Source organism: Triticum urartu, chromosome 3 (genome assembly GCF_003073215.2).
Source record: "Triticum urartu cultivar G1812 chromosome 3, Tu2.1, whole genome shotgun sequence".
Classification (NCBI taxonomy): Eukaryota; Viridiplantae; Streptophyta; class Magnoliopsida; order Poales; family Poaceae; genus Triticum; species Triticum urartu.
In genome coordinates, this window is record NC_053024.1 from 71,908,123 (window position 1) to 71,919,203 (window position 11,081).

An 11,081-nucleotide genomic window follows, 5' to 3' on the forward strand; every position below is an offset into this window, starting at 1 on the left:
ATTAAATGGCTTGAATGAGATACCAATCTCGAAAGAGCTTGAACGAATGCAGAGTGGAAACACGAATCTTCAAGATATCTTCAGTACTCCGGAACAATTGAATAGCAAGCAGGGAATGATTATGAGGTGCACCGGTATGGGAAAAATATTTGAAACGAGGAAAAGGGATATGATCAGCAAAGCTTGAATTGAATCCACCGGAGAAGAAAGAGAACGAATAATGATGAACTTGTAGAGAATCTTCACGAGAACCACCGGGTAAGAACATTGATTGAAAAGAATGAAGAGACTTCACATGAATAAAATGAATACTTGATTAAGAAATCTGAATCCTTGAAGAAAAGGGTGGGTGGGCGGGAAAACAAAGACAACTTGGGGGCGGATGAAACGAGCACCGTTGAGAGAACTTAGAATTGAACTTGCGGATGTTGAAATGATCGGAACCACTTGAAGAGAAAGACATCGGTTGAAAAGGATTGACATGACAATCTCGATTATCATGAAGGATTGGTATTCACATAGGAGTATGAGAACACCGCTTCAAAAAGGTATGGAATCAACACTTGACTTCGAAGCAACTCGAATACCACAATCAAAACAAAACAAAGGATGCTCCTAGGGGGATAGATTGGTAGGAAAAGACCATCGCTCGTCCCCGACCGCCACTCATAAGGAAGACAATCAATAAATAAATCATGCTCCGACTTCATCACATAACGGTTCACCATACGTGCATACTACGGGAATCACAAACTTTAACACAAGTATTCTTCAAATTCACAACTACTCAACTAGCACAACTTTAATATCACCATCTTTATATCTCAAAACAATTATCAAGCATCAAACTTCTCATAGTATTCAACACACTCTTAAGAGAATTTTATTATTCTTGAATACCTAGCATATTAGGATTTTAAGCAAATTACCATGCTATTTAAGACTCTCAAAATAATATAAGTGAAGCATGAGAGATCAATAGTTTCTATAAAACAAATCCACCACCGTGCTCTAAAAGATATAAGTGAAGTACTAGAGCAGAACTACATAACTCAAAAGATATAAGCGAAGCACATAGAGTATTCTAACAAATTCCAAATCATGTATGGCTCTCTCAAAAGGTGTGTACAGAAAGGATGATTGTGTTAAACTAAAAAGTAAAGACTCAAATCATACAAGACGCTCTAAGAAAAACACATATCATGTGGCGAATAAAAATATAGCCCCAAGTAAAGTTACCGATAGAAGTACACAAAAGAGGGGATGCCTTCCAGGGCATCCCCAAGCTTTGGCTTTTAGGTGTCCTTAGATTATCTTGCGGGTGCCATGGGCATCCCCAATCTTAGGCTCTTGCCACTCCTTGTTCCATAATCCATCAAATCTTTACCCAAAACTTGAAAACTTCACAACACAAAACTTAAAGTAGAAAATCTCGTGAGCTCCGTTTGCGAAAGAAAACAAAAGACCACTTCAAAGTACTGTAATAAACTCATTATTTATTTATATTGGTGTTATAACTACTGTATTAAAACTTCTCTATGGTTTATAAACTATTTTACTAGCCATAGATTCATCAAAATAAGCAAACAACACACGAAAAACAGAATCTGTCAAAAACAGAATAGTCTGTAGTAATCTGTAGCTAGCGCAAGATCTGGAACCGCAAAAATTCTAAAATAAATTGCTGGACGTTAGGAATTTATCTATTAATCATATGAAAAAATAATTAACTGAATATCACTTTCCAAATAAAAATGGCAGCAGTTCTCATGAGCGCTAAAGTTTCTGTTTTTTACAGCAAGTGTAACAAGACTTTCCCCAAGTCTTCCCAACGGTTCTATTTGGCGCAAACACTAATTAAACACAAAAAACACAACCAAAACAGAGGCTAGATAAATTATTTATTACTAAACAGGAGCAAGAAGCAAGGAATAAAAATAAAATTGGGTTGCCTCCCAACAAGCGCTATCGTTTAACGCCCCTAGCTAGGCATAACAAGTAAGGATAGATCTAGGTATTGCCATCTTTGGTAGGCAATCCATAAGTGGCTCTCATAATAGATTCATAAGGTAATTTAATTTTCTTTCTAGGAAAGTGTTCCATGCCTTTCCTTAATGGAAATTGGAATATAATATTTCCTTCCTTCATATCAATAATTGCACCAATCGTTCTAAGGAAAGGTCTACCAAGAATAATAGGACATGAAGGATTGCAATCTATGTCAAGAACAATAAAATCTACGGGCACATAATTCCTATTTCCAACAATAAGAACATCATTAATTCTTCCCATAGGTTTCTTAATAGTGGAATCCGCAAGGTGCAAGTTTAAAGATCAATCATCAAAATCACGGAAACCTAACAGATCACACAAAGTCTTTGGAATCGTGGAAACACTAGCACCCAAATCACATAAAGCATAGCATTCATGATCTTTAATTTTAATTTTAATAGTTGGTTCCCACTCATAATAAAGCTTTGTAGGGATAGAAACTTCCAATTCAAGTTTTTCTTCATAAGATTACATCAAGGCATCAACGATATGTTTAGTAAACGCTGTATTTTGACTATAAGCATGAGGAGAATTTAGCACGGATTGCAAAAAGGAAATACAATCAATCAAAGAGCAATTTTCATAGTTAAATTCCTTGAAATCCATAATAGTGGGTTTAGCAACATCCAGGGTTTTAATTTCTTCAATCCCACTTTTATCAATTTTAGCATCAAGATCAACAAATTCTGAATTCTTGGAACGCCTTCTAGGTAAACGTGGATCATATTCAGTCCTATCATTATTAAGATTCATATTGCAAAACAGAGATTTAATAGGGGACACATCAATAACTTTTAGATCTTCATCTTTATTTTCATAGCAATCTGGTTTAGCGGCCATCTTATTAACTAAGGTAGCCTGCCTATCCGAAATTTCAGTAGTTAATTTCTCAAGATGAACAATTTGGGATCTTAAACCATCGATTTCTTTAGACATATCATCAAGATCTTTATTCATAAAACTTTTCTGTTCTTTAAGCTCGTTTCTGAAGAAACTATTATGTTCAAATTGCAAAACCATGAAACTCCTGACATTGCTTTCGATCTCTTCTAACCTTTTAAGTTGAAGGTAACCAAATTTAGGTAGAGCCATAGTGACAAGCAAGCAAACTAACACACAAGCAAACAAAAAGCAAGCGGGCAAAAAGAGATAAATAGAGAAAGAGAGGGAGGATAGAGAGAGAGAGGGTGAATAAAACGGCAAGGGTGAAGTGGGGGAGAGGAAAACGAGAGGCAAATGGAAAATAATGTAATGCGGGAGATAAGGGTATGTGATGGGTACTTGGTATGTTGACTTTTGCATAGACCTCCCCGGCAATGGTGCCAGAAATCCTTCTTGCTACCTCTTGAGCACTGCGTTGGTTTTCCCCGAAGAGAAAGGGATGATGCAGCAAAGTAGCATAAGTATTTCCCTCGGTTTTTGAGAACCAAGGTATCAATCCAGTAGGAGGCTACGCGCGAGTCCCTCGTACCTGCACAAAACAAATAAATCCTCGCAACCAACGCGAATAGGGGTTGTCAGTCCCTACACGGCCACTTACGAGAGTGAGATCTGGTAGATATGATAAGATAATAGTTTTGGTATTTTTGTGATAAAGATGCAAAGTAAAATAAAAGCAAAGGAAATAACTAAGTAGTAGGAGATTAATATGATAAAGATAGACCCGGGGCCATAGGTTTCACTAGTGGCTTCTCTCGAAAGAATAAGTACTCTATGGTGGGTGAACAAATTACTGTTGAACAATTAACAGAACTGAGCATAGTTATGAGAATATCTAGGTATGATCATGTATATAGGCATCACGTCCGAGACAAGTAGACCAACTCCTGCCTGCATCTACTACTATTACTCCACTCATCGACCGCTATCCAGCATGCATCTAGAGTATTAAGTTAAAAACAGAGTAATGCCTTAAGCAAGATGACATGATGTAGAGGGATAAACTCATGCAATATGATGAAAACCCCATCTTGTTATCCTCGATGGCAACAATACAATACGTGCCTTGCTGCCCCAACTGTCACTGGGAAAGGACACCGCAAGATTGAACCCAAAGCTAAGCACTTCTCCCATTGCAAGAAAGATCAATCTAGTAGGCCAAACCAAACTGATAATTCGAAGAGACTTGCAAAGATAACCAATCATACATAAAAGAATTCAGAGAAGATTCAAATATTGTTCATAGATAGACTTGATCATAAACCCACAATTCATCGATCTCAACAAACACACCGCAAAAAGAAGATTACATCGAATGGTTCTCCACAAGAGAGGGGGAGAACATTGTATTGAGATCCAAAAAGAGAGAAGAAGCCATCTAGCTAATAACTATGGACCCGTAGGTCTGAGGTAAACTACTCACACTTCATCGGAGGGGTTATGGTGTTGATGTAGAAGCCCTCCGTGATCGATGCCCCCTCCGGCGGAGCTCCGAAACAGGCCCCAAGATGGGATCTTGTGGATACAGAAAGTTGCGGCAGTGGAATTAGGTTTTTGGATCCGTATCTGATCGTTTGGGGATATGTAGGTATGTATAGGAGGAAGGAGTACGTCGGTGGAGCAACAAGGGGCCCATGAGGGTGGAGGACGCGCCTGGGGGGTAGGTGCGCCCCCTACCTCGTGGCCTCCTCTTTTGTGTCTTGACGTAGGGTCCAAGTCTCCCGGGTCTTGTTCGTTGAGAAAATCACGTTCCCGAAGGTTTCATTCCGTTTGGACTCCGTTTGATATTCCTATTCTTTGAAACCCTAAAACAGGAAAACAAGAGATTTGAATGATGCACCAGTATGATTTGGAGAATGAGAGCATAAAGCTGGAATGAATAATTCTGAGATGATGGGCTCCGGAGAAACAAACTGATAATACTCTTGAATTGCTCCGGATGGGTGGAAGAATTCTCACAATCGAAAACAATTATGAGAGGATGGCATAAGGATAGAACCATGAATCTTTGAAAGAACGTGTAAAATTTGGAGGAAAACTCTTCTTCGGTCTTCAAGATTTGAGAATGACGACAAGAAACACCACCATGAATTGTTGAGGTACTCCGGAAGAATCAAAAGCGAAGAGGTTGAGCCAACGATGAAAAGAATTTGACCAATCTTGGAGAAATACATATGACTGATGATAATTCATTCTTACGTCAAACTTGGAAAATAATTTGAGAGTAACTCCGGGAAAATAGAGGAGTCAGGTAAGATCCTGGGAAAAGACCTGTGGGTTAGGGCCCACTCAAAAGAAACACTGTTGGACGATTATTTGAAAAGAGAGATTACACCGGTTGAATTAAATGGCTTGAATGAGATACCAATCTCGAAAAGCTTGAATGAATGCAGAGTGGAAACACGAATCTTCGAGATATCTTCAGTACTCCGGAACAATTGAATAGCAAGCAGGGAATGATTATGAGGTGCACCAGTATGGGAAAAATATTTGAAACGAGGAAAAGGGATATGATCAGCAAAGCTTGAATTGAATCCATCGGAGAAGAAAGAGAATGAATAATGATGAACTTGTAGAGCATCTTCACGAGAACCACCGGGTAAGAACATTGATTGAAAAGAATGAAGAGACTTCACATGAATAAAATGGGTACTTGATTAAGAAATCTGAATCCTTGAAGAAAAGGGTGGGTGGGCGGGAAAACAAAGACATCTTGGGGGCGGATGAAACGAGCACCGTTGAGAGAACTTAGAATTGAACTTGCGGATGTTGAAATGATCGGAACCACTTGAAGAGAAAGACATCGGTTGAAAAGGATTGACATGACAATCTCGATTATCATGAAGGATTGGTATTCACATAGGAGTATGAGAACACTGCTTCAAAAAGGTATGGAATCAACACTTGACTTCGAAGCAACTCGAATACCACAATCAAAACAAAATAAAGGATTGGCTTGCAAAATAAGGCGGAACAAATATATGATAGATCCCATATCGTATCATGTGTCTGTTGGAAAAGATATTCTAGGAGATACTTGAATTCCCACTTATAAACTCCCGAAACTTTTTGGTTATGCAATCAGGTGTTGGGGATACAGGGGAAGCATAATATCTCACCCAAACTAGCAAAACCTACATCCAGCTGTATCCATCCTTCAACACATAACCAAGAAACCTTCGGAAATCATTTACCTCAACCTTCGAAAAGCATCCGTTATACGAGTTATGGCAATACTCCCGAACTCCCGCCCTAGTACTGGGTGGCATCGAGGTTATCTCACCAACAACTGCATAAAAGAGATTTTCGATGTCGACGACACTCAGGTATTCCAGAACTGCAACGATAAAATTGTGACGACAACACCTCGGAGCTCAACTCCCCGGGACACTGCCACAACCCCTAAATGTCAGGAGGCACCAAGAACAATGTTCTCGTCACAGCTTCTCGTCATACATGCTCCACAATTCTCTGAGGCAGAACTTTGTAGCCACAGACCACTCCGGGTCTACCCATTCCACATAGTTACATTTCACTTATTCCTACAGTATGAAAAAATATGGTCTCAATCATATATGCACAAATGCACTACAATTACAAGCAATGCACTACAAATATGTTCTCAATCATATAAACAAAAAATGTAGCACGCAATGATATACATACATATATATATGGATCAATTAACTACAAGTATATGCTATTATGGGCTAAAACAAATATTAGACCGTAAAAAAGACAACATAAATATGGACTTTGTAAATGCATAAATTAATTGAAATTGTATGTAATTATGGGAATAACAATGGATTACCGCGAAGTAAATCGAGAACGAGCTAATGTAAACATATATTTACAGTACGGAACAACATACCTTCTGAGCACAGGCAAGAAATCGTCTGCTAGTGTCCAAGGAATCAAAAGCAACTAGCCTGACGCAAGGTTCTTGATGCAGACAACGAGAAGACAGATCGTGGGCAATGCCACTCCATTCATAGCAAGGGATAGTCGTAGGAAGCTAAACGAAACAATAGAGATAATGCACAAATCAACGCCTTGCGTTAAATACCGGTAATGAAGAACACTAACCCTAAGCCTAGCACTATCTGGAGATTATATAGTAGGAGCGTACCTACAGGCTAGTCACGGATTCGCCGTCCGAAGAAGAGTTCGAGTCATCGCTCCATGAAACCATGGCATAACGGGACCGACGAAAAGACGTGGATCGGTGGCGGTGGCGACGGCGGCGGTCGCAGTGGATAGATAGAACGCGTGTGGAGATCGTGAGGGAAGAACCGCCCCGACTAGGTGGCCAGCGCGGCCCATTTAAACGGGCTGTAACCAAAATAAAAATTGTTAAATGGGCTTGGCAACGGGAGCGGCCGTGTGTCGCACCGTCTAACGGCATCCGTCGCCCCCCTCCACATCATCGCGACAAGCGGCCCGAGTTACACAACATGCCATAAAATGGTGGGTTTATCTTTTCTTTATGCGGGGAAATTGGTGGTTTTTTTGGTACCAAGTCTATACTCTATACTCAAGTGAGCTGGTATTTTCTATATCTAAATGGTGGTGAACCAGAGGAGTGGAAAAAATTTATTTATTACCACACATAATTACATCTTCTATATCTAAACTACTAGCCCCCACTAACCTATTTCTCTTAACATGCAAGTTTGCCACCTCATCATTCAACATGCATGGAGAAAGGTCCACCACAACATGCAAACAAAAGATTCCCCCAACAACATATGCATGTTCCACGTAACCATTTTTCTATGAATATATTGCAAAACATTCCTGCAACAACGTGCGGGGTATCGTCTAGTTTTCTAATATAATATAACTCGAGTGGACAACACAAAGGATGCCATCATTATAATGGCTCAAATGCTATCCATTTCCCATGATTTAAGTCCCTAGTGAGTGCCTCCTATTTAGTCCATATATGCTACAAGCGCTATCTCAAGGTCCTGGCCTCTTGCAAGAGTATATATCATGTATGCAGTAACACATTGTAAACACCTCACTATTAGATCACTGGATTCATCCGTACATAACTCTAGCAAGTGTTCTACTCTTCTTCACCCACCCCGCTTCTGCACATGATAACAGGAAAAGTTAATGAATGACAAGTTAAACAATTATAACCTACAATGCGTACAAAAACTTACTTCTTATTTAGTTTGCATTTCTTGCTGCGTTTAGTGTGCCCTAGCAATTTGCATGCGCCCCACCTGATTCTGATCTCGTCATACGAAAGTGACCTACCATTTTTCGACATAGGGCGGTTCTCATCTACCTTAGCTGCACCTTCCGTTGATACTTTAATAGGATCTTGAACTTCAACTATGTTGCCTTCATCATCGTCTACATATTCAATTGCACACCTACTGAGATCAGCCGGTTTCTTACTCAAATTTTCCTCTAGCTAATCATACTCATGGTTCTTAGCTATCACGGCCTTCAAACTCTCACGTGACTGACCCCACAAAGTTGGGTGTTTGCAAGCCTCATGCATAGCTTCTGAAGCCAACACACTAACCTGGATATATTTCATTCTTTCAGCTGCCCTACTCCATCCAAATCCCAACAGATCGCTTGTCGCGCCTCGCGGGCAGTCCCAACCTTGCGTCTTTTGTGAACCGCACAAGAACTAAACACTTTGGTATTTCATATATATTCAAGTACTTCAGTACATGGAACATGTGCTTGCAAGGTAGACCCTTTCGAATCATTCTTCTGCAGCTGCACCTTATAGTTTCTGCGGAATTTACTCGTGTATACTCAACCCAAAAACGGCTCTTCCGGTTTTTCTTCCAGGCCGCGATGTACTGCTATGATATGTCTCCGAGCTTTATTTCTACAATGTCCATGCCGCCAATTTTCCTAAGATCATCTTGGAACATATAGAAGTTTGCTGGAGTGAAGACGTGAGAAGCAGCTATCTCAAGTTCCCTCGAGCAAGTAACCGGCACCGGTAAACTTTGTGAGGCCGTGCAGTCATCTCGTGCCTCGTTCTCACGGATACGTACAACGGTGTTCTCATAGTGCAAAATCATATCCACCAGGGTCATTTCACCGTCTAAGTGGAGGTGAATGCATGAGTTTATACTTTCACTCCTCTAGTGGCTTTTCATGCCAAACCAGAACCCCTCTGTCAGATAAGTTGCGACCCACAGTCTCCTCTTCTTATACATCCGTCTCAACCATGTTACTGTTTTTTCGACTGCCATCTTCTTTTGGAAAACATGTGCCATGTCTTGCCAAACGTGGTCGTGGACGTGCTGTAGTACATAAGAGTTCGGAACTCCTTCAAGGACTTGTGACTGAGGTGGATCTTCATATTTTTTTCTATATGGCACATACATATATGGTGCCACGCGTCTGGCAAGACTTGGCGAATTGCCTTGATCATCACAGCGTCGGCATCCGTGATAGCACTCTTCGGCATCTTTTGACACATGGACCTCAAAAATGTCTGCAGCAGCCACACATATGTCTCGTTGGTCTCGTCCGAAACTATGGCACAAGCAAAAACAATGGTCTTCCAGTGATTGTTAAGGCCAACAAAAGGTATGAATGGCATACCATACCGGTTCATCTTGTATGTGCTATCAAATACAAGCACGTCACCGAAGTCCTCATAGTCATGACGAGACTGGGAGTCACACCAGAACATCCTATTCATATGTCATTTATTATCTAGCTTGTACTCGAAAAAGAAGCTAGGATCCCTTTGTTTCCTACTGGCCATGATGCCTATGGCTGTGGCAGCATCACCTTTTGAAAGTAGCTTCCTCTTCTCCCTGGCGCAAAGGTTATATATTTCACACCTGGTAAAACCAACACCGTCATACCATACATGTTTGCTGATGAAGGAATCCATCATGTTGTGAATTCTAATCCCTGCAGCTCCCATGGACATTATCTCAGCTTTCTGGCACTCTTTGATTTTCTGTGTGACCAAAGAAAAGGTACCTCGTCCGGTCCTGCCAAGATATGGCTATGCTTGTCCTCAAAACTGTCAACATACCAAAGCCCACGCTTTTGGTCAAGCTTCACGGTCAGGTGCGCTTCGCAGTGGCAGCGTGTCTCGGGTCTGAGCCTACGGTTGTGTCCTTCCTCGGTTAGCAACCTGCTGTCATGTTTTCCTTGTCTGGAACAAAGAAACCGCCTATAATGCATATGATGTGACTCGGTTTTGCTATACCTCACATTATTCTTTCTAATGCTGAAACCATTATCTCTAGCATAGTTGTTGTAGAAGTCATATGCAGCATCGTGAGACATAGAAGTCATTTGTATTATCTGCATGAACATCTCCCTCTTATCATCTGCACTGGCAGTATCTTGGACATTCTTTTCCCCCTCATCTTCTGTGACCTACACAATCATAACATAGCCATGAAAACAACTTTCTATGGTATAACATTACTTCCATACAACATTGATTACATACATACCTCACTCATCATGACCGACGACTGCGACTCCCCAGAATCAGGTGCACCTAATGATTAGTCATCAAGGCCTGTCTCCGCGTCGGATTCACCGTAATAGTCGTACGCATTATGACATTCAGAAATGTGCTGGAAAATATAACACAAATACATAAGTACTTGTCATATAATATTCCAGGATAAATTCAATTTGCATGCCAATAAAAAATTCCACTTCCATACCTGACTAATGTAATCTTCATTCGAGATCTCCGAGTTGTTTTTCTGACCATCATCATGCTCATTGTTTTCCTGACCATCATCATGCTCATCCATCTATAAATTTTCAACACAAAAATATAATCTTGTTGGATGCCACCAAAAAATTACAACATGATAATGCCACTCACTTTAAGATCTTCCAATTCGCCCCCATTCTCTGACATATCTCCACGATCTGAATTTTCATCATCTAGCCAATCTTCTATCCAGTCTTTCATCAGTTCTCCAAACTCCATGTCATACATCATATCAGTTAACTCATCATACGCCATTTCCTACAACAAATAATATGTATCATCACATGTGCAAACATTATCAATGCTGAAATATACAACACCTAGCACATGATCACGGATGTTAAGTAAA

General features: G+C 40.3%; 1 pseudogene; it reads right to left on the reverse strand.

Moving 5' to 3' along the window:
• Positions 1 to 3,340: 3,340 nt before the first annotated feature.
• LOC125548323 lies at positions 3,341 to 10,987 on the reverse strand (annotated as a pseudogene).
• Positions 10,988 to 11,081: the final 94 nt, after the last annotated feature.